The sequence below is a fragment of the Hyaena hyaena genome, unplaced genomic scaffold (genome assembly GCF_003009895.1).
Source record: "Hyaena hyaena isolate Hyena2069 unplaced genomic scaffold, ASM300989v1 scaffold_1207, whole genome shotgun sequence".
In the NCBI taxonomy this organism is placed as follows: Eukaryota; Metazoa; Chordata; class Mammalia; order Carnivora; family Hyaenidae; genus Hyaena; species Hyaena hyaena.
In genome coordinates, this window is record NW_024081838.1 from 278154 (window position 1) to 305112 (window position 26959).

At 37.9% G+C, this 26959-nt stretch overlaps 1 protein-coding gene across 1 annotated transcript in view; it reads left to right on the top strand.

Annotated features, from left to right (window-relative positions):
• CPED1 (cadherin like and PC-esterase domain containing 1) overlaps positions 1 to 26959 on the top strand; it is a 282813-nt gene that overhangs the window by 203085 nt on the left and 52769 nt on the right. The window lies entirely within an intron of this gene.

Below are 26959 nucleotides of genomic sequence, written 5' to 3' on the forward strand. Positions count from 1 at the left end.
CCCCATAGTTGGGCTCCAGAATTATCAAAACACATTCTGGGGCCTCACGTGACCCTCCTGGTACAGGAAGTCAGGTAGGGAGCCACTGTGGAAACGTGAAGACAGAGAATGTCTTGTTTACCCTCAGAGCTCCTGGCAAGTGGTGAGTATTCAGTGAATATTTATTGGGTGAATTGATGGGTGCCCATTTTGCAAATGGAGAATCTGACTTGGGGATAATGAATGATCTTGCCAAAGACAACAAAGTTATTAAGTAGCCAAGTTGGTGCTATGACCCAAGTCATCTGATACATTTTCCAAAGCACCTCTAGGAAGGCTTGTGTACTCCGTAAGCTTGCAAAACATGCTTGATGCAAAACATACGTATTACGTTTTTTTTCTAGAATGATCCCCTCCTTTGGGCTTAGGCTTTTATTAATTTCTAAAACCAGTTGCTCCTATTTTAAGACCCGCTGGCGTGTAGCCCATCGTAAATAAAGATGACACACCTGGCCCACCACCAGAGGACATGATCCACCCATTCCAAATCTTTTCCACTCTTCTCAAGCTTTCATCCCTGTGCCCTAAGTCTCAACAGATCATTAACAAGATCAAAGTCAGCTGGTATGAACTCACAATGTCTCCAAATTCTTCTATACCTTCACAGATTCCTCCTTTCTTTGGCTAATCTCTCCTCTTCCTTCAGACCTCAGTACTTCCTATCTCCTGGAAACCGTGCTCCATCAATGAATTATTTTTCAAATCCGTCCTTCCTCTATGTCAGCAAACCTGCAAGGCATCTCCATATTTAAAAGTAATTCTTTCTCTTCCCTTGTGACTCCTGGAGCCATCTTACTACCTTTTCACCTCCCCTTCTGTCACCAGCTAAGCCCGCTGCAGCATGACTTCCTGTCCGCCAACGGATCATTCTGTACCACCCCAGAGCCAGTGGTTCCCTCTCTAGTTCTGCCTTTTAAGTTAAGTAAATCACCAATTGCCCTGGTTGCACATTTGAGCAACAAGTCAAGAAATTTCAGTTCCCTTCCTGCACCACTCCTGGTTTTCATGGTGCTATGGAAACGTTGCATTTTCTCTCTGAGAGAAACAAGGCTAACGAACTGAACAATTTTCATATTACCAGGAGGAAGCATGATTATGAGGCCATGTCTTACTTGGGTGTCCAAGGGCAAGAAATAGAAGGTGGAAGGGGAGGGGTAAAAATGGAGAGAAAACAAGGCGAGAAGCTGCTTACTAGTTGGGGATGTGCGACAGGGCTCTTTCCAGGTCTTAGGACTGTCACTGCATGGCCTGGCATCAAGAAGCCAAGATTCCCCTCTCCACCAGAGCTCTCCATTTACCCCTTCTCATCTGCCCCCTTCCCCCACTCTCAGGGAGCAAGGGTAGAATGGCCTCAGAAAGAAGAGGTTTGCCATAGTCTGTATTTCCTTAAACTCCTGAAATTCCTGGACACTCAGGAGAATGAATCTCTACTCTAAAAACTTCTTTCGTGTACTTAATAGATGCCTCAGTTAAAAGCCCTTTGTTCAAAATTTGGGGAGAGTGGGGGCTTAAATACAAACTAAAGTTCATTTAGTTTAGGTAAGAAAAAAATAATGTCTTTTGCATTTTTGTTGAGGTGACCTAAATTCTCTGAGCATGTCAGAAGCCTAAAAGTCCAGAATAGGTTTACCAAGTAGAAGCCCCTGAATGAGAAAAAAGATCAGGAAAAGCCTGGGGATGCTGAAGGAAAAGTACTCTAAACTAAAAGTATTAGCAAGACCTGCTCGTGTTCATTGTCTTTTGGGGAAAGACAGGAGAAATTCTGCACCGATATATTTCCAAGTCGGCCCGTTGGTACACACCTACAGGCAACCAGATCTCACGCTCTGCTTCCATGGGTGCAAATCCTCAAGTGTCCTCCCTGGGCCAGATCTGAACTATCCTCCAGAGTGATGGGCAGAGCACATCACAGAATAGCGTCCAGATGATGAGCACTGTCCCTTCACCCTGGACTGGTCAGTAGCCCAGATGATCTAAAAAGGAGAGGTACATTATCTCATTTCCCCTGAATACAATACTAGTTAAAAGTAGAAAGAATTATAAACAGAAAGTTACAGCTTCATTAAGCCCATGATGCAGGTCAAGTTTCCTGGCAGCCAGTTTTGCCCCAGGCTAGTGCTAGACATGTAGTCATTTACAGGCAGAAATAATAGCAGATTATATAGTCTTTTCTGTGCACCATGTGTGGAAGCTTTATATAGCTATTCATGTGCCTTTCTTACAGAAAATGGTCAGATAAATATAACCAAAAAGGAGTCATTGCCTAATCTTGATGATTCAAGTGGGGGCTACAGGCCACCTCCATAAAACATTGGTTTTCTTTCCTGAGATGCAGTTCCTTTTCATTATTAATTCAAGCAAGAAAAGGTTGAATTAATTTCCACTGTGGAAAGCAAGATTTATGTTGATGATGAAGATTTGAGATGAATTATATATACTGAGAAAACTACATGGCTGTGCTTATTAATGGGTAAAATAATTATTGTAATTTCTCCTTTTTGAGGATTTTTCTTACATCTGTATGTGTTACCACACACAAGAAGTCTTCCTATGTTTTATGAGACCCTTGGAAACATTGCCCTTTATAATCCAGAAATAGAGAAGATCTGTAACTTTGGATTTTATAAATCCCACTTATCTGTCAATGAGGCAATACTTACATCTGGAGTAAGTTAATTATTTCATCCTTCTTATTTTTCATCCTGTAAGTAACTCTGAATTCTGTGTTCACTTTTCACACTGTGAAAAAATTTTCTGGTCACTCTTCAGTTGATATTTAGGAAAGTCAGTTTTCAGGTACTTGTGATATAATCTTTTCTTCACACTTTCAGAAGTTTCTGGTATTGTTTTTGTCTTTATTTTCTGGGTTCTAGCTTCAATTCACACAGAAATAATTCTTCCTTTTGGTTGTCCTGAGCTGGAGAACAGAGTCAGATATGTTTTTTAAATAAAGAAATAGAGCATACACCATTCATTTGGCTTTACTTTTCTTGAATCTCTCAAAAGCATTCACTTATAGTGATTCCTGGGAGTGAGCTCAGATTTTGCTCACTTTGAAAGCATAAGCTGCTATGATCTATTCAGTTCAAATGTAACTTAAATATTTAGATATTAAAAAGGTCTTTAAATCATGAGTTGGAAGCAAGGAGATAGCTAAAAGTTACCCAGCCAATTAGTTGGTTACTTTAAACAGGCCGATAAAGACTGACTTTGGACCAAACATAGGCTTCACCATCCATGAGAAAGGGAAGGTCGCTCCACTGACAGGAAAGCCGGACAGGACAGCTGTTGTCACAGGATTTTTTTTTTTAACTCAGGCAAAGCCAGTCATCCGCTCCCTGTACAGGCGCTGGTAACCTTCCTTCTTCCATCTTAAAATTGAAAGTATATCAATGCTAAGAGGAGCTTCAACTGCCAGGGACAGATACCCTCCCTCGAAAAGGAAAAGGGAACGAATGCATAGGAGAGGGGCTGCAAGCATTCCCTGAGAGTGCTAATAAAAGCAAAATACTGACATTTTTGCCTGATAAATTTTAAACAGATAATTAAGAAACTTTGACTTTTATTTCTCTGAAGGACAAGTTTTAAATAGGCCAAAATGGGCAGCTGGGAGTCGTGAATATTAATATCACAAAAGGTTATATTCTCTTTACAGAAGAATATTTTGCATAATTGAAAACTATTGTTCCAATTAAAATACAACTTTCCTTAATAAAATTTAATTTGCACAGAACTTTTAAAGAACATATCTAGGGTATAAAACAAACCATGATGACCTTTTATTAATGGTTACTTATTTTTTTATTCATTTTATTCTAAACAATACAAAATGTGTATAACGTAACAAATTATGAACATTGTTTTCTAATCCTGCCCCAAACATCATGGTCTGGTATATACACGTCTAGCCTATTAAATACTATATATATTTACCTAAAAGTGAAGCAATTCAACATAAACTTTTATTTGTAAACTACATTTTTCACTTACAATATTACAGTTATCTTTTTAGATCAATACATACCCGTATGCTTAATTCTTTTTATAATTTTTTCTTTCTTCAGTGATGCAGAGAATCACTGAATAAAGAAAATAATTACTCATACTCTGAAAAACCTTATATAAAATAGTTGGTAAAAATTGCTCCATTCATCTGACCTACTCACCCACACTTAGAATCTGGACAGTGAATCCTATTGAGTATATCCTTCCAGATTTTGACCAAATTGATACTGACAATCTATGTATACATCTGTGTATATTTTTTTAAATAAAACTGAAACCACTATAAGAAATTTCTGTTATTCCCCAACTTAAATATGTGTGTACATCTTTTCAGATCAGTAGATGTATAATGACCTCCATCTTTTTAGTGGCTACATAATTGTCATTATGTGAATTAAGTGTATTGACTTATTTAGTGCTTCATTGGCAGGCATTCAGATGGTTTCTTATGCTTTGCTACCATAAATATTACTATAATAATCATCCTTTTGCACATAAATCTTTACATATGTGCAGTCTTATTTCTGTAAGAAAGAAAATGGAAGGCGTGCCTGGCTGGCTCAGCAGGTACTTGTGACTCTTGATCTCAGGGTTGTGAGTTTGAGCCCCACATTGGGTGTAGAGATTACTTAAATAAATGAATATTTTTATTTTTTTTTAATATTTTTATTTATTTCTGGGAGAGAGAGAGAGAGAGCGTGAGCAGGGGAGGGTCAGAGAGAGAGGGAGAAACAGACTCAGAAAAAGGCTCCAGGCTCTGAGCTGGCAGTCAGCACAGAGCCCGAAAAGGGGCTCGAACCCACGAACCGCGAGATCATGACCCAAGCGAAAGTCGGACACTTAACCGACTAAGCCACCCAAGCGCCCCTAAGTGAATATTTTTAAAAAAGTAAATGGAAGTACAGTTGATAGATAAAAAAGAATGAGAATTTTAAACTTTAATAGATCTTGCCAAATTACATTCCATAAACAATGCATGAGCTTGCCTGTTTTCCCACACTCTCATCAACACTGGTGTTAGTTACATTATAAGTTAAAGTGAAGAATATAGATGGTCATCGTGGTTCTCAGACACACTGACAAAAACTTGCACAAGGAAGTGCTCTATTAATGTATATACATCAGTAAGAGATATTGATTCTTCTTTCCAATAGTATTCATTTCAGGCTTTCTTATAACCAAGGGGGATATCTTTACATACCAAGAAGCTGGAAGAGAATTTATACCTAGTACTAATTAAATATATGGTCTAATACATATCACAAGGCCAAATTGACTCAAAACCCAAATTGGGGCACCTGGGCGGCTCAGTTGGTTGAGCATCCGACTTCTGCTCAGGTCATGATCTCACAGTTCGTGGATTTGAGCCCCGCGTCGGGCTCTGTGCTGACAGCTAGCTCAGAGCCTGGAGCCTGTTTCAGATTCTGTATCTCCCTCTCTCTCTGACCCTCCCCTGCTCACACTGTCTCTCTCCCTCTTTTTCAGAAATAAATAAAACATTTAAATAAGTAAATAAATAACCAAATTTGTTCAGCAGTTATTTTCTATATACTATTTAGATTGTCTAGTTCTTGGGGCAAATTTTACACTATATATGTACACATATGTTATATGTATATATAGTGTAAAATTTATATATGTATGTTGATACATATATATCAATCTCTGAAGAAGCTTGAAGAAAAAGATACACCTGTCTATGGATAAGTAGTTACAGTAGAGTATGATGTATCTGTAATGTTATGACATTACAGCAGAGAGAGAAAGGCAAGAAGGGAGTGGGGACCAAAAAAGATCTCTCTCAAGAGATAGCAATTTTGTGTGGTCCCAGAGCATCCTAGGACAGAGGTGAAGTCATAAGGGGACAGCATGTAGATCTGGGGGCTAGAATACAGGATAACAGTGAGAAGAATAAGACAGAGGCACTCAAGTGAGAACAATTGATCTCAGCTGAGAAGGAGTTTAGTTATTATGCTAAAAATTTGGATCTAAGCCCATCCCCCACTGGTGAGCCAGTGGATTCTTTTTTAAGCAAGGAGGACACTTAAATGTGAACAAGTAATGGGAGAGCACTATCACTCCAGGAAGTCTGGATATCATCACTGGGATGGACTTGTGCAGCTTCTCATAACACCCAGGGTTGGGGGGATCATCAAAGAAACACAACTCTGATCCCAAGAAACAAGTATTTTAATAAACATTTATGTACTTTCCTTGGAATTCTATAGTTAAGCATTTTATGCCACACTCCCTTGGGCAGTCTACCTGCACATTGCACAAGCATTTCGACCTTGACAACTAAACTGAACATTTCTTCCTACATGTCCCTTCTTGAACAAACTGTTCTCTCCCTTCTGGTGTGTCCATCCAGTAGTCCACAGATTTCTAAAAGATTTCATAGATTCTTATTTCCCTCACCACCACTACTTATAACTTCTTCCCAAAGATCTCTTGTATACTGGCCCCTTCCCCACCATTCTAATCCAGACTGTCATCTCCTTTTGCCTTAAGGTTTACAATAGTCCCCTCATCAACTGCCTGCCTCTAGACCCAGCAGTCTCCATGCCTCTTTTTTTTAATTAAGTTTATTGATTTATTTTGAGAGAGAGAAAGAAGTGAGCGGGGGGGGTGGGACGGGGCGGGTAGAGAGAATCCCAGACAGGCTCCACACTGTCAGCACAGAGCCCAACGTGGGACGCAATCTCACGAACCACGACATCATGACCAGAAGCAAAATCGAGTCAGATGTTTAAACAACTGAGCCACCCAGGCACAACGACCTTTTTAAAAGGGTTTTTTAAAACTATGCAGATCTAATTATACTCCAAGATCCCAAGCCACCACCGTCACCATCAAATCCTTCTATCGTGTCCTAATACTACATAAAAGTAAAAAAAAAAAAAATTGATGACAAAACATAGTGAACAGTTTGACTTCATTTCTGTAAAATGTATGTACATATAACAAATACTATGTGTATAACACATAACTGAAACATACTATGCGTGCATGCATGCCTGGTGAAATCCAAAATGTCATCTGTACTTTCCATTTCTAAAATTTATTTTTTATTATCCAACCTTCTAATGAGCATATATATTACTATTTAATTAATTAATGAGAGGAAAGATAAAACCCAAACCCTTTAGTATAGTTTAAATCACTCCATCCTTTGGCCCCTGTGTTCCACAAAACCTAAAGTTGACCTGTAACCTATATCCTTGATGTTCTTAAAATACACTCTCCTTTCTAATTGTTATCTGTTCCATGTTTATTCCCTTTTCTTGAAGACATTGGTCTCCTCTTCCCTTTCTACTCATCCTTCAAATTGGTCTCTCTCTTTTAACACCAGGTTCCTACAACACGGTGCTATTTCATCCTGTTCACCTGGGCATTTCTTTCACAGGGTGAGAGCAAAGTAAATGATCCCAGAGGAAATGAATGATGGAATGTTCCCTTGGCTGTAAATGAAAATAAATGGGAGATTATAGTATCTGAATATTTACCTTAATACCGTTTATACAACATCAAATAAAGACTTTCAAATGACTTTTTCAGCAGTGCTAAAGTAGATAATGTCTGCTTTTGGTAGGCAAAGCTTTGGAAAGCATGGACTGACTTCTAACCTTATCGATCATCTATATTTTAAAAATACATGGGTGTTCTCCAATAAGCCATATTTGAAGTTTGAAGCTTTTTATTTAATTTTAATTATTTTTATATATATGGCATTTTATTTCCTTAATATGTAAATGCCTGCAGTCATTTTTAACATCATGAGAAAGGGCTCATTTAACCACATAGATATTGCTGTTTAAATTCACTGAGAATAAAATATGCCAATGTTTATTGGGTGATTTTAAAGGAGTTAAGAAGGATGACAATTTCTTAATTTTCAAGCATATAAATATTACTAACTTACATGTGTACTTGCCAAAAACCAATATGACTCAGTATTATATGTGGACTTTTAAACCAGTTTTTTTTCCAAATTCATTATTTCTTATTATGTATAATAATACAAAAATACATTATTTGTAAAAATACATTATTTCTTATTATGTATAATAAGAAATACAAGAAGCACCACTTATCATTGAGAATTAAATGGGTAATAAATTGATATTTACATAACCGGTTTGCATATTTTAAATGAATACATTTAATTCCTATGTGTAGCTGTAAGAGAGAAAAAGAATAACCATTAATTTTGAGAATTATTCAGTTCTGAATAACTTATCCCAAGGAAATTATCTCAGCCTTCCTTGACACAACTTTGAGCTTGTCCGTCTGTGCATCCTCAGTTCCAACTAGCTCTCAGCCACTCACACGTATTGTAACTGGGCTGTATTTACTTTTGGTTCCCTCTAAGCTCCATCCTGCCTCTAGTTCTGATTTTATAGCTGCTTTTTAAAAAAAAATATTTTATTTTGTTTAGAGAAGTTTGAATGGTTTACAATAAAATTATATCAACATTACTCACCAGAATGGTACTTTTTTTTTAAGCCAATGACAAACCTACACTGATGAATCATAATCACCCAAAGTTCATCCTCAAAATGCATCCCACGTCACTCTTGGCAATGTACATTCTACGAATTCGGATAAATGTATAATGACATGTGTCAGTGACATGTGTCCAATATCAGACATTGTATTTCCACTGTCCTAAAAATCCTCTGCACTCTGCTCATTCATTTCTCTTCACAGCCGCACCCGCCTAAAGCAGGTTTTGAAGACACTGCTTTTTTTTTTCTCCTATTCTACTCACGAAGGGACAACCTTTAGATACATATTCTTCTGTATATCCAATCACACAAAACTTGATTAATAATTGTTTTTTCTAATCTGAGGTCCTCTTTGACTATTTAATACTTACTGCTCAACAATATCAAATCACCTTCTGATTTTTATTGATTCACAATACTTACAAAATTGTTCTTAAAATATGAGAAAAGTGTGTGCATGTTTAATCTCCTTACAGGTAACAAATTGTTTTTGTTTTCAACCTAAATAAAAACGATATTTATATTCTTTCATATCTTGACTTTTCATAAAACTCAACTGCAAATAAAAACAAATGTGTGTAAGAAACTCCTATGTGTGTAAGAAACTTTCCCAAGGGGGGAAAAGCCTTGAAAATGTTCACCCACCTTAAAATATATGGGTATTTACTTGAGTTTACCCCCCTGCCTCCCTGTATATTCATCATAAGCCAGTTGCTGAGTGGTAATTAAGTGGTGATCATTAAGAATAAAAACAGGGACGCCTGGGTGGCTCAGTTGGTTAAGCTTCCAACTTCAGCTTAGGTCATGATCTCACGGTTTGTGAGTTTGAGCCCCATATCGGACCCTGTGCTGACAGCTCAGAGCCTGGAGCCTGCTTCAGATCCTGTATCTCCCTCTCTCTGCCCCTTCCTTGCTTGTGCTCTGTCTCTGTCTCTCTCTCTCTCTCTCTCTCTCTCTCTCAAAAATAAATAAACATTGAAAAAATATTTTAAAAGAATAAAAACAAAGCATTGCATTGTGGTGACCAGCACCTTCTGGTCACACATTATTTGAACAACAGAAAAAAAATTTGAAGGGGTATGTGAGCAATAAACATTGGTATTCCATTTTAAATGTGTGGAAACTGAGGCTCAGAAAAAGTAATTTATTTATGGCATGTTGCACAGCTAGCGTACACCCAGATAGTTCTCTTTTAAATGTAAAATGATATAAGGAAATGAGTATGGGTATTAGAATTATATGGGCTTGTGTCTAATTTCTGGTCTTCCACCAGACAAATTACAAGTGCTATTTGTTTAGAATGTCTATTAATAGAGCTAACACGAATGCATAGATATGTTGCATAATGTGCATAATGTGGCTTTTGGTGCAAGATACTCAGTTTTAATCATAACCACATTTGCTGAGCCCTACTTGTGATCATGCATGCTTCTGCATTCATTATATATATACATTTAGTTAATCCTCTGAGCAGTCTTAGGAGGCAGGCTTTCACAGAAGAGGAAACTAAAGCAACTAAGGATTTAATTGGCCCAGGGTCACAAAGACAGTGAGCAGTGGAGCTGAGATCAGAATTCAGCAATCTGACACAAGAGCCCCCATCCTGACCCACCATACTACTGAGAAAGTTAGATCCAGACCCTTCTATTCTCTTATGTGCTACACTGGTGTCAATAACTCTGTTTCCCATGCTGTGCACTTGTGAATTCCATAGGTGAGCTCCATAGTATATAAACCGATTTCCGGGGCATAATAATGGACAGCGCCTTATGTAGCATATGAAATATGATTAATATTTTTATAAAAGGAATCTCATTAAAAATAAATTTGATAGCATAGTGTGCCGTCTGCGTAATGACTTTTGTTATTGACATCCAAGAGGATTGCTATAAATTAACAAAGAAAGAAACTGGTGTATTCATAGCATATGAATCACCTCATGTACTTAATTGGTGACTTACTGAAACTGGAAAGCTTGCAGTTAACTCAAAAAGTCAAGAAATCATCCAGGAATGATTTCTTAGTTATGCCAGACAGATGTCTGTCATCACAGAATATTTCTTTTGTTTATAATTTTAAAAAGAATAGTAAATGGATGTCAATTGTTTCCATATAGCTTTGTGATATTTTCTTTTGTTTTGATCTTAGCTGCCACATATGAGTTTTTCACTCATGACCACATGATAGAACAAATGATCCCACATGATTTCTTAGTTCAGTGTTTTCAACACAATCTAGTCATCAGAGAAGTTAAGTAGGTAAAAAATCCCCTGGTCATAAGTTCTTTAATAGATAGTCAAAGAGATTTCATCAAAAATGACTTCCTCCTCAGGAAATTGACACTCTCTGAGATAGCTGAGTTATCTCCAGTATAAACAATGACAACTTGTTAACCATTTTTAAAGAAACAGCTTTATTATATTATAAAAATTGATTGCTAGAACACCTTAGTACTGACAGCAAACATAGGCAAATATCTATTTAAATTTTTTTTGCCAAAGTTTGGTTGGTCTACACCATTCTTTTTTGACTTAAAACACCTACATACTGACTTCAAAAAAAAAATAAATAATGATATTTCATGGAACACACTCTGGGGAACACACTGCTCTTCTTTGGGTTATTATATCATTTTTTGTTCAATAAAAAATTGAAAACACAATTAAAATAGGATTATGAGACTTTATGAAACACCATAGGGAATGATTTTTAAAAAATGGTCCATCTATTGAATAATTTATCCTCCTAGTTACTATTTTTTCCCCAATTATCAGCCTTAGCTGTTAAACCATTCAGTTATATACACAGCTCGAATTACGAGGGCCACTTGGTGTAGGGAAAAGCAACTCAGTGGGAATTAATATTGTCTAATGCTATGTCCGCTTTGGTTCTGACCTGTCAAAGTTAGCCAATACGGTGGAGCCTTAAGACACAGTTGGCCTTTTAGAGATAAAACACCAAGGAACAACAAAGTATCAGATCTGAGCAGGGCAACAACTGCAGAGTTCTAGAACAAAGCCAGGCCTCTGACTTTAAAGCAATGTTAGTTATAACTTGGCTCTGTTGGACGAAGCAAGCGTATCTGATTGGTGACAGCAGGATCCCAGAACAGCTGTGGACTAATGCAGAGAAGCGACATATTCTGGCAATCAGCTTGAAATGCCATGTGCTTGTGGATTATTGAGAAGCAGTGGTAGAAGACAAGTCCACTGAGTGTGTGGCCAAGGAGAGAAGACCCAATGGCTTTAGCTGAGTGGAGAGAGACAACCGGAGGCGAGACACATAACAGGGGCCTTTGAGGCTAGAGTTGTAGTGACTTAGAGATATGCGATCTATAAGGACTCGCTCTCCAGAGTTGGCTTCAAATGAAAGAGTCACTTCATCCCACACAGTGAATTGTGACAACCGCCTAACAGTAATGATCAAATCACAGCTACAGCATTCAAGTTCAGGAAATAATGAGCTAATTTAAAACCTATGGGGACTTTAAGACCGGCTAAATGACAACTTCTATCTTAAAATTTCTCCAGGACACCTTCTCTTGTAACTGGGATCCCAGAGTCCTAATTTCCTCCATGAGAATGGGCCACACTTAAATCTGCCATGCATGCCAAGGAAGATAGCACATTTTCCACAGCAGAATGCCAGCTTCTCGCTGGGCAAACTTGATGATAACTGGCAGTATCAAAGCCTGAACTGATATGGCTGGCTTACACTGTGAACAAACTGCTTTAGAGTTTGGTAACTGCCACCATATGATTTACACTGTCCCCAAACACAAGTGATCAAAATCTATTCTCAGTGTGTTCCACATTGTCTTGTGTATTTTATGGCTAAGGACTGAATCCCAATCTGATAATAGTCACAGCAGGGAAGAAAAATCAGCAATTTATAAATCAGGGTGCAGTTAGCCCTCAGATACACAGGGTGCTCGCTCCTTTGTAGGCCTTAGAACTGCAGAGAATCAACTGTTTTGCCCCCCTTGCCCCTGCCCCTGGGTTTCCGTCAGCCCCCATCTGCCTGGTAAATGCCAGTGTACTTCAGGTCGTAATCTCCTTTGTAAAGCAGAGTCGATCACATCCATTGTGCCAACACTGTCCAGAACAATCTTCATTACAGCACTTAGCGCTTTCCACAGCAATCGTGTGTTTACATATCTGTTTTCTCTACCAGAACTCCAGGAGGCAGTGGCTGTGGCTAGCTCATGTAGATGCTGAACAAATGTCTGCTAAAGGAATCAGTTGAAAAAAACAAGCGAATAAATGTCATAAACTATAAACTTCTTTGGAGAACTAAAAACACATGACATATGAGTCCTGACAATTTTGAAAATCATATTAAAACAGATATTTTCCTTGATGATAGGCCATAATATGTAAATAACTGTTTATTGTCTGCCATTGGAATTAATTTTAAGTCTTTAGTTAATAAGTGACTTCCTAATGCACTGTTACTAAAACCTAAAAAATATTTGAGTGACCAAGCATGAGCTGGAAAGGTGCTTTGAGGCTTTTTTTTCTTTTTCCATTGGAGAGAATAGATTTGACCCGAATCGCTCACATTCTTGTGTAGTCCCACTTTTGACCAACTGTAAGCATTTTAACGTACAGCTGGTTATGTTTAGAGATGCCATCTGTAGCCATGAAAAAGGTTTCCTCTGATGAAGAGTTAATTGGTCTGGAAATGTTTCGTAAATATGATCTTCATTTCTTAGCATGGTGTGTTTTCTCTTATTTTGTTTTGTTTTTCAGTCTGTGAAGCATGGGTTGAAACATAGACCCAGGATGCAAACTCTAGCTCCTCTACTTATTAAACTGTCTGACTTCAGGAAAGCTTCCCCAAATTCAGCAAGTCTTCATTTCCTCATCTGTCGAATGAATGTTCAACCAGTTGTCAAGATCCAGTGCAGTCGTGTATATGAAGTGCCTACCCCTGGTGCTTGGCATAACCAGGTTCTCTCTTAAGAGTATTTCCCTTTCTCTTTGCCAGCTCACCAGGAGATTGGTGCCCTCCCCCAAGGGTAGTCCACAAATCAGTAGCTGTACCTCCACTCTGCTTTAGCCTGTAGACTATCCTCTCACAATTCCCACATTTTTAAAGAGCACAGTGCTTGTAGATTTCAGTTTCTGCCACAGGACACCCCTAGATGCCAGCAGTACCCTGCCCTGTGCCATTGCCCTGCTAAGACACTTCGACAACACTGTTTAAAAGCTTTCTCATGGTTAGAACACCCTTCTACTGTTAATACATTTTTGCCCTTCAAGAAAACCCTGAAATATGACTATCAAATTGGATTAGACTATCTTTTCACTTGTAAAATTAATTTTTACAGAAAATTACAGAAAGTTCCCAAATCCCCTTCATCTAGCTTCTCCTAATATTCACATTTCACATGTCCATGGTACTTTATCAATACTATCAATACTAAGAAATTAGGGCCATGTGGTGGCTCAGTCAGTTAAGCGTCTGACTCCTGATCGGCTCAGGTCATGGTCTCACACTTCGGGGGATCGAGCCCAACATCAAGCTCTGCACGGACAGCATGGGGCCTGCTTAGGACTCTTTCTCTCTCTCAAAAGAAATAAAACTTTTAAAAATACTAAAAAAATTAATATTGGTATAATATATTTGCTTACCCAAACACCTTATATGGATTTCATTAGTTTTTCTAACATTTTTTTTCCTGTTCCAGGATCCCAAATTGCTTCTAGTTATCATGTTTCTTAGTAAGCTTCTCAAATCTGTGGCAGTCCCACAGCCTTTCCGTGTTTTTCAGGACTTTGACACTTTTAGAGAATGTAGATCAGTTATTTGGTAGGATGGCTCTCAATTTGGAATAGGACTGATGTTTCCTCTGATTAATTGAACTTATACATTTGTGGCAACAAGTCTGCAGAAGTAATGTGTTTCTCTTAATCACTTACTGAGAGTACTATTGACTGGGCTTCTCCACCATGAAGTCACATTTTTCCCCGTGTAATAATGACTTAGGGGAGTGACCTTTAAATTGCTCCTAGAGTATTTTTTAAAAGCCTGATTAGCATATATAAACATATAAAACTATACATAGAAAGCACTGTCCTGTTATAGCACCATTATTTTCATAGCTGTTTAATACTTGCATTGTTAGGATACGTTTACACTAAAAATTAATATTAACTTTTGATCTTAGAATGTCATAGTAGCTTGGATGTTTGGTGTTAAATGCAGCCACAGTTTCTTCTGAACAGAATTTAGCCACATTTCACATGCTTTGAGCTTGACTGTGGATGTATACAAAGATGATCAGTAGGTGGTCTTTAAAAATACTGTTAATGCTAAATAATTACTACTAAAGCCCCCAAAGAGGTGGAATTTATAACTTAAGACATGTAGTGAGATCATTCTTTTATACCTTATTTCACGTGTCACTTGATATAAGTTCCCTTTAAGTTTCAAAATTCCACAATTCTAAGGGTCATTGTGTGTGAGCACCTGCGTGTGCATGTGTGGGTGTGTGTGGGTGTGTGTGGGTGTAGATGTGTTTGTTTAACAGTCAACAAGATGAATGTAGGCAGGAAGTGGCCTTGTGGTGCCCCAAACTACCGTAACTGCATGCTGTTTTAAAATATTCAACTCTAGGGGCGCCTGGGTGGCTCAGTCGGTTAAGGGTCCGACTTCGGCTCAGGTCATGATCTCACTGTTTGTGGATTCGAGCCCCGTGTCGAGCTCTGTGCTGACAGCTAGCTCAGAGCCTGGAGCCTGCTTCAGATTCTGTCTCCCTCTCTCTCTGCCCCCCCCCCCCCCGCCGCTCACGCTTTCTCTCTCTCTCTCAGAAATAAATAAAAACATTAAAAAAAATTTTAAATATTCAACTCTATTTGTGCCACTCAGACAAATGATTCCCTACCAAAGCTACATTTTTAAGGATCACAACCTCATGTGTTTTATTAGTGGGCTATTGACAAGTGGGACAGTCCCTGCTGAAATTCATCGGATGATATACTCACTATGAGTGGTCAGTATTTCCTGGGAAGACCTGCCTGCTACTTAATATGTGGCAAACATTGTTGTAATTGGTGTCCCTGTTATTGGTAAGTGAACATCAATGGAAAGTTCTTCTTTAAAATATCTCTGTAGCCTCCTGCCTCTTTCCAAGCACTACTATTTCTGCTTCAGTCTACAAATAATAAGTTTGCCCCTTCGAAATATGAAACAACCTTTTCTAGTTGCTGTGACTGTTGCTCTGTCACTCCCCAAACTGATCCAGATGCTTCGAAACACGAAAGACCCCGTGGTCGTGCATTCAGTTCCAATTCCACACTTCTTTGTTCACAAATCAAAAAGAACTGAACTTTTTCAAATATCGAAACCTATAAATTCATTCTTTCTTTTCATTTGCATTCACATCTACCCTCTGGATTCCATCTGCAACCCAAACCAGCAGTGCTGAAAGACCACAACAAAGGCTGCTTTCCTGGGGGTTCCCAGCTCACCGGAAGTGGGAAGCATCCGTCTCCTCACAGTCTCCATTTCACTTCATTTCCAGACCCCATTCCACGGACCCAGACATTCATATTCATTGCTAAATTGGGAATACAGGGTACCTTTCAGAACAGACTCCAGCAAACAGGATCAAACTGGCCCCATCCTAGTTAAGTAAGAGGCCATCTAGGTTAAAAAAGAGAAAATTGCATATTAGTTCAGGGATTTGGAATGCATGAGAAATATAGAAGTATTCCAAATATTGATGTCATATTAATAAATTTAATAGAGTAGAACTAATTCATCTGTTTATAATTTGTTGCAATTTCCCCTTTTCCTGAGTTCACTGGGGACTAGCTTAATAGTCCCAGGTAGTATAATATATGGCCACTTTTCAGCTGATATGTAAGGAAAGAAACACACAATTGTGTTATCCTATTGATGGCTCGTTATTAGGTGGGTCCTAATTGGTTACACGTAAGACTATGAATTTCAAACACAAATAGCAAGTCAAGCTGTGTTTACAATTCTGCTACCCAACACCAAGTGCCATTATCCCTTAAAAGCCATTAAATTAAAAACCTATTTATAAACTCTCATTAAAACAGGAGCATCAAACATTGAAAAGGACCAATTTTTCTTTCTTTCTTTTTTAATTTTTTAATGTTTTATTTATTTCTAGGAGAGAGAGAGAGACAGCGTGAGCAGGGGAGGGTCAGAGAGAGAGGGAGTCACAGACTGAAACAGGCTCCAGGCTCTGAGCTGGCAGTCAGCACAGAGCCTGACGCGGGGCTCGAACCCACGAACCGCGAGATCATGACCTAAGCGAAAGTCGGACGCTTAACCGACTAAGCCACCCAGGCGCCCCGAAAAGGACCAATTTTTAAAGCAATCTTACTAGCCATCCCTCCTGCACAAAGTAGGATGACTTTGCTAGTTACTCATCTGCATTAAAATTCAAATGAAGGGAATTGCATAGGTAAAGTTTATTCACTGCAAATGTTTTATTAGAACAAACTGTAAATAAAAGTAAAAGTGCCTCCTGCTCCTCAGTAAAAAAAATATTTAATTGTATACGGTTTCTTTAAAAAAAAATTTTTTTAGGGGCGCCTGGGTGGCTCAGTCAGTTAAGTGTCCGACTTTGGCTCAGGTCATGATCTCACTGTTTGTGGGTTCGAGCCCCGCGTCAGGCTCTGTGCTGACAGCTAGCTCAGAGCCTGGAGCCTGTTTCAGATTCTGTACCTCCCTCTCTCTCTGACCCTCCCCTGCTCACACTGTCTTTCTCTCTCTCAGAAATAAATAAAAACATTAAAATTTTTAAAATTTTTTTTTAAAAATTTTGTTTAATGCTTATTTATTTTTGAGAAACAGACAGAGTGAGAACGGGAGAGGATTAGAAAGAGACATAGACACAGAATCTTACACAGGCTCCAGGCTCCAAGCCAGACACAGGACTTGAGCTCACAAATCACAAGATCATGACCTCAGCTGAAGTTGGAAGCTTAACTGACTGAGCCACCCAGGCACCCCAACTGTATACTGTTTCTTAAAAGAACATCTACTTAGTAGCAAATTTCGTAAGTTTTTAAGGGGATAGAGCTTACAGACATATCCGATAAGAAGTTTTCAACATTGAAGAAGCTTAATTCATTGTCATGATTCTGAATTTGTGTCATTAGAATGAACCAAGGATGAAAATCATGATTCCAGAATAATTCTGCTGATTTCAACCCACTTCCTATCTTGATACTCAAACACCATCCACTCTGAACTTGAATGGCCATGTTTTCACTCAGTTCCCAAATGTGGCAGCTGCTTATCTTTCTACTGGAACATTTACTCCATCTATTCCCTTTTGATTATGTTTCCACTGATAAACTACAAACACTGTGAGCCCAGGGCAGTATTAAGTGACTGGGGTGGTCCCTCGTCCCTTACAGCCCTCAGAAAGAAGAACCACATGTGCCGGCATCCTGATTTCAGACTTCTGGTCTCCAGAATGTGAGACAATGCATTTCTGTTGTTCTAATCCATGCAGTTTGTCACGGCAGTCACAGAAAACCAATATACCTTTAAAGGACCTATCAGGGCTTTTCTGATTTTCTGTCCTTTTACTGTTCCATTTTAAATATTATTTTCTAGGGACATCTAGGTGGCTCAGTTGGTTAAGCGTCCAACTTCGGCTCAGGTCCTGATCTCGTGGGTTAGTGGGTTTGAGCCCTGTGTCGGTCTTTGCGCTGACAGCTCAGAGCCTGGAGCCTGGAGCCTGCTTTGGATTCTGTCTCCCTTTCTCTCTGCCCCTCCCCTGCTCAAGCTCTGTTTTTTTTCTCTCTCTCTCTCCTTCTTTCTCTCTCTCAAAAATAAATACACATTAAATAATTGAAATATTATTTTCTTCACTTAAATAGGTATTTTTAAAAATATAATCATGACCCATACTCATGGAAAAATCTTTAAAAACATAAGTAAGAAGTTTGCTTCTTCTTCATCTCTGGCCTACCATGCTTACTCTCCTAATAGAGCTGCTGTTCAGGGTCACCTGTGCATCATCGCAGCAATATATAGGCATAGTCACGCATATATAATATTTAGCATTTTCTTTTACTAAATAAGATCCTGGTATACGTAATGTCCTGCCACCTACTCTTAATAAAGTATCTTTTGTACCTCTCCATATCTTTACTCTGTACCCTTCTTTTCTAAGAATTACAAAATATTCCATTACATGGATATTATTTAATTAGTTCCCTATTAATGGATACTTGAGTTGTGTCAAGTTTTCTGTTACTATACAAATCACTCTAATAAATTTCCTTGCAGGCTTTATAAAGTATTTCTGTAGGATAAAGTCTTACCAGAATAATTATATTTGCAAGATGTTTTCAGAATGCCTCCCATGAAGGATATAAATCTCCTTTCATATGAATTTATAGGCATTCCACCCTTTTCTTAATGAAAAGGTTCAGTTTTAGGATCAATGTGGTATGTAAAGAATGATTTCAGGTGGATTAGGCTGTAATTATTTATTGCTAATGTATACCTCAGTTAACTTTCTATAAATGTTCATTAGATGTCTAATAATGTGAATCACATAAGAACTATTCAGTATTTTATAGCTTGCTGACCCCAATACAAAGAAAGCAGTTGTTCAATTTAGAGACAATGTGAAGATAAAAAATAATTCATTGCTTTTGGAACAAGATAGTGGAATGAACTCCTCAGGAAATTCATTTCTTTCTTTTTTAATGGAAATATAATGGACATACAGTATTTTATTAGTTTCAGGTGTACACCATAGTGGTGCGATATTTTTATACACTACAAAATGATCCTCATGATAAGTCAAGTTGCTATCTGTCACTTTATAAAGTCATTACAATATCATTTACTATATTCCTTGAGCATACATTATGTCTTCGTAACATTTATTTTATAACTGAAAATTTATACCTTTAATCCCCTTTACCTATTTTTCAAGTCCCCCAATTATTTGTTTCCTGTATCTATCAGTCTGTTTCTGCTTTGTCTCATCTGTTCATTTGTTTTGGTTTTTAGATTCTACATATTCTACATTTGGTTTTTAGATTCACTCATATTCTACATATGAGTGAAATCATATGGTATTCGTCTTTCACTTATTTCACTTAGTATAATGCACTCTAGCTCCATCCATGTAGTTGAAAAAGGTGAGAGCTCATTCTTTTTTTTTATGGCTGAGTAATATTCTATTATATATTTATATAATTTATATAAAATTATACATATACATATTTAAACATACATACATATTGGTTCTTCTTTATCCATTCTTCTATCAATGGACACTTAGGTTTCTTTCATACCTTAGCTGTTGTAAATAATACCACAATGAACATAAAGGCACATGTATTTTTTTTGGATTGGTATTTTCATTTTCTTTGGACAAATATCCAGAAGTGGAATTACTGGAATTTATGGTAGCTTTATTTTTATTTTATTTTTTTTTTTGAGGAACTTCAATAGTGTTTTCAATAGTGGCTGCACCAGTTTACATTCCCACCGGCAGTGTTCAAGGGTTCCCTTTTTTCGACTTCCTTGTCAACACTTGTTATTTTTTGTCTTTTTGAGAATAGCCAATCTGACAGGTGTGAGGTGATATTTCACTGTAGTTTTCACTTGCTTTTCACTGATAATTAGTGATGTTGAGATATTTTTGTGCGCATTTTGACCATCCATGTATCTTCTTTGGAAATACGTTCATTCAAGTCCTCTGCCCATTTTTTAACTGGGTTATTTGTGATTTTTTTTTTTTTTACATTCTGTTATGTGAGTTCTTCATATATTTTGTATATTAGCTCCTTATTGGATATATGATTTGCAAATATCTTCTCCCATTCAATAGGCTGCTTTTTATTTCATTGATAGTTTCCTTCACTGTGCAAAAGCTTCTTAGTTTAATATAATCCCTTTTGTTTATTTCAGCTTTTCTTACCCTTGCCTGAGAAGACTGGTCCCAAAAAAATATTGCTAAAACCAGTGTCATAGAGTTTTTACCGATGTTTTCTTCTACGAGTTTTATTCATTAATAAATTCAATTATTTAATTCACTTTGAATTTATTTTTATATTTGGGGTAAGATTGTTCTCCAGTTTTATTCCTTTGCATGTATCTATCCAGTTTTCCCAGCACCATTGATTGAAGAGACTATCATTTCCCCATTGTATATTTTTGCCTCCTATGTCATAGATTAATTGGCCATATATAGATGGGGTTAGGGAGTTCTGTTCTATTCTATTCTATTCTATTCTATTCTATTCTATTCTATTGATCTATGTGTTTGGTTTTGAGCTAGTACCATACTGTTTTGATTACTATAGCTTAAAATATAGTTTGAAACCAGGAAACTCTGGCTTTGTTCTTTTTCAAAATTGCTGTGACTATTTGGGGTCTTTTGTGATTCCATACACATTTTAGGATCCTTTAGGAACCTAATTTCTGGTCGGAAAGAACAGTCTTGATAGAGACAGAGACTCTGCCTCCCTAGGAACAGTGCCAGGATTGTCAGGGTTGAGAAGTCACTACTGGCTTCCAGGAAAAAGCAGCAGTCCAGTGGAAGAGGGAGAAGTGGGTAACTCAGAAGGATCTGGGTGCCATAGGGAGTGAATGTGCAGTTTTAAATTTAGATGGGCATTTTTTATCATTTTGTAAGAGAAGGAGAGCATTGTTTCATCTTAAAGGGGTGATTCCATGGGGCCAGAAAAGCAAGTAAGATTTAAAAATACCAACCAGATCGAATAGTCTCTAAAAAATGCCAATATCACATTAAAATGAGAAATACTGCTAATTCCTTTATGGCTAAACACGTTTTTAAGGAATTAAATAGGTTTCTAGAAAGATTGGACAAGAAATAGTGATCATGGATTCATGGATGGGGGTAAAACCAAGGGCACCTTAAGATTCTTCTGTTAATCACTGCAACATTTCATGAAAAGTTAGTAAAATTTTAAAATTGTATACTAAACATATATACTCTACGCATGTTTGAACAAGGAAATAAATCCCTGATAATTATCGCATTGAATTCTGGCGAGAGCTATGACAAATCCAGTCAGGAATTTGTGAAACCTCCAGCAAAATGATGTAGTCTAAATTAGAGCTTTCTGGGGCTAAGACCATTTTAAGCAACTCTGCTACATACCACCTTTTCTGTGTATTTAGACTCTGAGGCTTCAAGAGATGACACTTAAGACCAAAGGGCTGTCATTCATTTTCCTGAAGATGCCTGAGCCTGAACAAATCACTAATCACCCCAGTGAAGGAAGAAATGAGAGATGCTAATGAATTCTTTCTTTCAAGATAGTTTAAATTTTGTTACTAGTTAACCCTTAAAAGGGTTAAGCACTTTTAACATCTAAGGCAGTACTCAAAAAGAGCCATATGGCCCGAGAAGAGTAGGTTTCACAGACTCTTAGAGGAAAAGAGAAGTTTGTCTGCGTATTCTGTCTCCACAGTGGTTTGACCAAGGATGAGTCTGTTTCCCTTCCATAGCAAGATGCACAGAGGAGGACCGCCCAAGGTTGACACTGCATCTCTGTAGCCTCATCTATGCCCTGGGCTCTTTCAAATTCCTGCTCATGACTGCCTCATGGTCACAACAGGGCTGCTCCCCCTTCAGCCTCACATCTGCATTCCAAATAGAATCAAGACATGGCCAAAAATGTGTGGCATCAAGGAGGCAAAGCTTATATCAGAGAAGCAAAACTTCTCTAGAAATCCATAGCCAATTTCCACACTCACTTACTAATTTTATTTATTTTGGCTAGAATAGGGTTGCATGGCTAGGTCTAGCTACAAAGAAGGCTGGGAAATAGAATATCTTTTTTTTTTAATTGCTAGATAGATTGCTCTGCACAACAAAACAAAGGTCTTTCTGTTTGAAAAGAGGAAAGGAGAAAGGGTATTCTGTAAACACCTAACATTGCTGCTGTACTTAAGAGATCATTTAATGCAATGTCCACCCTTTTTTTCTTCCACCCTTCCTCATTTTATGTTGGGAATTGTAGATCAAGTGACTTACTCAGTATCATACAGCCAGTTCATGGCAAATCTGGAACCAAAATTTGGAAATATGATCCCTTAACACAGTGGTGCTCTTCCCAGTGTGTATGCCACTATTCTCTTATTTCATAAACTCTGCACAGAGCCCACCCAGTTATACGGATGCCATTTTTCTTCTCCTCACTCCCTCAACTCTGTCTCCAAACTCAGGTCTGTATTTAGCCATATGCTTGCCTCATTCAGCCTCAAGAGTAACATTGTTTGGCTGCAGCTGGAAAATGAACAATGTCCACATCAGCCGGCTGCGTTGACTTTCCAAAATAGCGAAGACTTTAACTAAAGGGTTAAGATTTATGAACTGCAAACAAAGATTAACTGCTGAGGAGAAATTTGAAAGGAAACACAGAATACAATAGAATATTCTTTGACCTAAACTACAGAAAAGAGGATATGACTAAATTTCATTTACCTTAAAATCCCCCTCTCTGTCTCCTACCCTCTGCTATGTCTATCTTTTGCAATGTCACTTGGATTCCTGTGCTATCTTAGAATTTACTAGAGTAGGGATGCCTCGGTGGCATTAGTCAGCTAAATGTCTGACTCTTGGTTTTGGCTCAGGTCATGATCTCATGGTCTGTGAGTTCAAGCCCCGCATTAGGCTCTACACTGACAGTGCGCAACCTGCTTGGGATTCTTTCTTTTCCTCTCTCTACCCCTTCCCCACTCTCTCTCTCAAAAATAAATAAATAAACTTAAAGAAAAAGAATTTCCTAGAGTCATGGCTGTTTAGTTACACCTAACATGTCTGACCTACCAACTGTTACAGAACAGTAGCCCATGGAAACCTCCATCTGAGGCAGCAATAACACCATGCCAGGTAATAATTCAGACACAAAGACAGGCCGAAGTTCACCCAGTCTGGGAGTGGTCACTCAGTCTGCCCCCCACTCTGCTTTTCTTTGTTCTACATTATGTTTACTTTTATATCAAAGGCTTCTATGTGGGATCCTGGGTATTCAGAAAGTGCAAACACTGAACTATTTTATTTTATTTTTTAATTTTTTAAATGTTTTATTTATGTCTGCAAGAAAGAGAGAAAGAAAGACAGACAGACAGACAGAGTATGAGATGGGGGAGGGGCAGAGAGAAAGGGAGACGCAGAATCCACAAAGCAGACTCCAGGCTCCAAGCTGTCAGCACAGATCCTGACACAGGGCTGCAACCCATGAACCACAAGATCGTGACCTGAACCGAAGCTGGACACTTAACTGACTGAACATTTTAAAAGATTACCATGCTCTATTGCTGTCCATTTGTTTCAGAAGCTTTGAAGTCAGAACAAGCTTCCGTATTATTACAGTAAACTTTTTCTAAGCTGCAGCTATGAAGATAATTAGAACAAATGAGATGTAGATTTCAGTACAGGATTAGGAAGACGCTTCTGACAATGAGCTAGACTATGCCACTTGAGGTCAGGGATTTGCATTCTCAGGGTGGCACTTTGCACGTTCTAGGTATTAATACTTTTCCACTTTGAAGATGCATTCAAAAATGCTTAGGACCACATTATGAATTAATTGTTCTGCCTCTGAGCAGGAGTTTGAAGTAGACAAGCTCGGAGGTGCTATCTCAAGAAAGATTCCATGATTTGATCATTAAAATGTAGATTATCAGGGGCGCCTGGGTGGCTCAATTGGTTGAGCGTCAGACTTTGGCCTACGTCATGATTTCCCTGTTCCTGCATTCGAGCCCCGCATAGGGCTCTGTGCTGACAGCTCAGAGCCTGGAGCGTGTTTCAGATTCTGTGTCTCCTCTCTCTTTGCCTTTCCCCCACTCGCACTTTGTCTCTCTTTCTCTCTCAAAAATAAAAATAAAACATTAAAAAAAAATTTAATGTAGATTGTCAGCATATGCATTCCTTAAAAATGGCTTTCTTTTTTTACTGATCAGATAAATCCTTTTCCTGCCTTATCTGATGGCCTTTCTTCTTATAATTCTCATTCCCTGATTTTTCTCATTACTCATTCAGTTCAGATGTTGTTACCTCAGAAAAGCCCCTGTGACTAACTTACCTCAAATAGCCCAAACCCACTCATCAGAGACTGAGCTAGGCCCCCCACATGACAAGCCATCAGCGCATGTAACAGTACATTTTTCTCTGTGATCGATCCATGTCAATTACATGTTGGGCTTCAACAGAGAATAGCTGAGACTCTGTCAGCTGTGGTCTGGACTTTCTAATGCCTTCTGGGTGAATATTAGGATTTGTCCATAAACACACACACACATACATACACCAGAGAGACACCAAACAAACCTCAGGCAGAGGTTTATCTAAATCCAGAGTTTTGGAAATGTCTCAACATTATTTGCATGAATCAATCTACTGTCTATTTATTACCGATCTGTCTATCATGATCATCATCATCATCATCTACCTATATCTATACACATACATAGATATGCAGTGAAAGGTATCTTTTTATTAAAATATTGAACACAACATCTCAGTCTGAAGTGCGTGAGTTTAAGTGACTTGGTGGCATGTTCACGGTGTGTTTCACATGGCGTATGTTGTTTGGTAACAAAGCATTTCTTTGGTTGTTTTCTTAATCACATGTCTTAGAAATCTCTCCTTATTAGTTAGTTCATTTATGTCTCTCCTTATGCATTACATAAGGGTTTCAGTAGACTAGACTCTAAGAAGTCTGACGGCAAGGCTATGGAGTCTGTGATTTTTTTTATTTTAGTATAAACTTTCCTCCAAAAGTAGCTGAACTAATTTGCAATCCCATTAACAGTGTATAATATTTCTCATTGTCTTCCCTAATGTTTAATGTAAACATTTTTTGCAATCCCATAGATGCTTAATGTCATTTTTTTCTAGCCTTATTAAAGGTCCAGCTTGCACCAAAGATAAATATATAAATAGATATCACACACACACACACACACACACAAACACATCATATATAGATGTTCATTCAGATGAAAACTCACAACATTATTATTAACTATGTGATATTTTAATTGCTTTTTTATAATGAGCACTTTAATACAAATCATTTTCCTACTCTTTAGTCAGTATTCTAAATCCCAGTTTCAGTCATGAATTTAAAAATGTAAATATGTATCCAAATCAAGATATTAAGAAGTCTGAACATCACCCTCGTTCCTTTTGATCCTTACTCTCCTGGACCTTCTCATATGAGATGTGGAAATCTGAGTTGGATCTAAGGATATGTGAGAGGGTGAGGGAAGGTGACTAGAAATTGCTCATCAGAGAAAGTTACAGAGCAAAGAAGAAAGAGGTCAAACCAATTATTTCTCTCCATTACTGAGAATTTATGATATGAAGTGGGAGACAATTAAGCCTAACCCATTATACATTCAATAAATATTTGCCTACTATATGGTAAGGACTTGGTATACGTGTGAGTGAAATAATTATTTGCTCTCATGGAGTATTCAGCCTAGTGGAAAAGACATAAATAACAAATTATCACAAATGGTGAAGGGTGTGAAGGAAACAAATGGGGATGACATAGACAAGGGTGAGGCTACATGATCGTGCTAGAGTTTCAAGAAGGCCTTGCAGAGAGCTAAAACACAAAAAGATTCTCTCCAGGAAAAATTAGAGGGAAAGCATTCCCAATGGAAATGATAACATTTTTACCGACCCTAAAATGTGATAGACTGAGAGAGCCTGATGAGAAGGGAGGCAGTGGAATCAGGTGAGGGAGTAGGGAGGGACACAGGCCAGGTATAGGTACCAATACCTTATGAGAATAAGCTAAGAGATCACTTTGTAGTGTGTACACATGTTGAATTGTAATGTCCATATTTGCAATGCATATAATGTTATATATCAATTTTCCCTCAATAGAAAGAGAGCATGCATGTGCATGAGACAGAGTAGGAGGGAAAAGGGAGAGAGGAAGTAAAGAAGTAAGGAAAGGAAGAAAGAAGGAAGGAAGCAAGGAAGGAAGCAAGGAAGGAAGGGAGGGAAGAAGGGAGGAAGGGAAGAAGGGAAGAAGAAAAAGTTAAGCAAAAATGTAAATGTTCTGTCCCGCCAGAGCAGAGGAGAGTTGAAGAGAGATTTTGGAGAGCCAAACTGCTGCTTTCCACGGCACGTGTCAGATGAGAGAACGCATTGCTTTGTACATATCATGCCTCTACAATGATATTCACTGCAGTGAGATGTTACCTACTTTTAGAAATACATGAACATGTATTGAATAAAATATATATATTTGATTCCATTTCTGGCATATCATGGGTCCATAATAACTGTGAATTAAAATGGAATTTATCTTTTAATTCTCCTCAAATATTTCCCATTTTTTCCCATTAATGGCTTTTTATTCACTTGATATATGGTCTTCAAATATAGTATGTTTTTAATA